The sequence below is a fragment of the Pundamilia nyererei genome, unplaced genomic scaffold (assembly GCF_000239375.1).
Source record: "Pundamilia nyererei isolate P.nyererei 1_Seehausen unplaced genomic scaffold, PunNye1.0 scaffold00026, whole genome shotgun sequence".
Taxonomy (NCBI): domain Eukaryota; kingdom Metazoa; phylum Chordata; class Actinopteri; order Cichliformes; family Cichlidae; genus Pundamilia; species Pundamilia nyererei.
The window spans coordinates 4,683,446-4,685,551 of record NW_005187427.1 but is presented as its reverse complement, the minus strand read 5'-3'; positions in this window follow the sequence as shown (position 1 = coordinate 4,685,551).

Here is a 2,106-nt window from a genome sequence, read left to right as displayed (position 1 = left end):
TGTGCCCGCCCATGTAATTTCCTGATTAAGCTTATAACAGAGCAAAAGCAAGATACGTGTGCACTTTTTACACATAATACCGCAGTAGGTCCATTTCTGTGAACTTATTTCTGATCAGAGTTGATTTGTTGAGGTCTGAATGTAAGATGGGACAGGGATATATGAACATGTGTGCGTGTGTTTCTGCTGATGATAGCAGCAGCAGCAGCAGCAGCAGCGCAGACTTGACAAAGAGACGAGCAAACTCAGCAGGCTGATGTGAAGAGCCTGCCGTGTCCATATAGTCGACTCTGTGTCACATGCACAGATATCAAAACCTCAGTAGAGCCTTCAGTAGACTCTGAAACCACCTGCTGTCAGCTGTCAAAGCAAACACCTACAAATCTCCTTTGATATTTCTTGAGTGAAAAGTTTTGCCTAGAACATGTTTTTCCAAGCTGGGCTTTTTCCAAGTATGAAATCTGGACATTTTCGATTGGAAGTCATTTTATTCCACTCACCTGAATCTTAAAAAATAAAAACCTGTAACAGAAATCATCTCTGCAGTGAATCCTGACTTCCTCTAGGGTGCAACATTTCCATATAAACTCTGAGTTTAAAGGCCTTTTTAATATTAACTTAAAGAATGGTCTCAATATTAACAACCCATCACACTGCAGGTGCACACACTGACTCAGGCTCTTCCTGGATCAGGAATCTTTTATACTCTAATCTCTCTGCTGGCATTTTTGCTGCTGTTGTTGTTATTGTGACTGCTGCTAAACTGCCGTTACGGTTGGTTTGGCATTGTTATCGTCACACACAGAGTCACTGCAGAGCTGTGATGGATAGTCATGTGTGACTGAGATCTCCAGTGAGTCATGCAGAGACTTTACATGAATCAGTAGAGAGTGAAAGGAAGACAGAAATAGGATTAAACCCACCCCAGAATGATTTCATTTTTGCCGTTCAAACATCTGAAAACATCTGTTGTTGTTGTTTTTAACAGTAAAGTTCTGAGAAATTACAGCACATTAGAGCCACATTTTATGTTAAAATGTAGTACGCTTAATCAATGTGAGGAGAATTATTTAGGTCTAATTGCAAGACATGCAGAGCTGGAATAAGTAGATGCATCATTTCTTAAATAAAACCATAAAAAGCATGCTATTAAAATATTCTTGCAAAAGTTTTTTACCTACATAACAGAACTAAAGTAGCAGAATCCCACAGTTGTGTTGAGATGAAAGCAGGCATTTATTATATACTGATATTTTCAGTTGTGAAAGAAATACTAAGTATCATCTTTGAATAGAAAGATCTATAGTTCCTCAGCATGTCATCATAATGGGGGTCAGGGGGTTTCTTTTGCAGCTAATGTTAACTACTTTTACTACTTGTACTTCTACTACAACGTAGCTTGCCATCACCAGTGTGTGAATGTGTGTGTGAATGGGTGGATGACTGGACGTGTAAAGCGCTTTGGGGTCCTTAGGGACTAGTAAAAGCGCTATACAAATACAGCCCATTTACCATTTTACTTTTCATCAAAACGCTTTGTTGTGAAGAGTGAACTATCTTCTTAACTGCTTTGCACAATGGAAACAGATCATGGTCCTTCAAGATGCCCTATCTTTCACACAGTGCAGCAGCTCATTCTGTGTTTTCTTCGTCCAGACTGATGGTTTTTCGTCTGCTGCTTCTTTTCCCTTCAAATTTTTCCAGATGTTATATCACATTCCAGTCCTCCTGTTCTCATAGTGTGTCCAAAGAATCTTGCTTCTCTTGCTTGTCTCTGATGTTCTTACATAGTGATCTTTTGGTGTTTGCTTTTTTAAAGACTTCTTCATTAATCAGTTCAGGTCTATGATATTCACGTCTCTGCTGGATTGATAATCTCAATAGCTTTCTAGTTCATTGTCCATGCTTTGCTTCCATGTGTAGGCATCTTCGACTCTTTCTTGTGTTGAAGGAAATTTGTCAGTTAAATTAAATGTTTGCTAGCTTAGATTCACTTCAGTTTTATTTACAGGGAGTGCAGAATTATTAGGCAAATGAGTATTTTGTCCACATCATCCTCTTCATGCATGTTGTCTTACTCCAAGCTGTATAGGCTCGAAAGCCTAC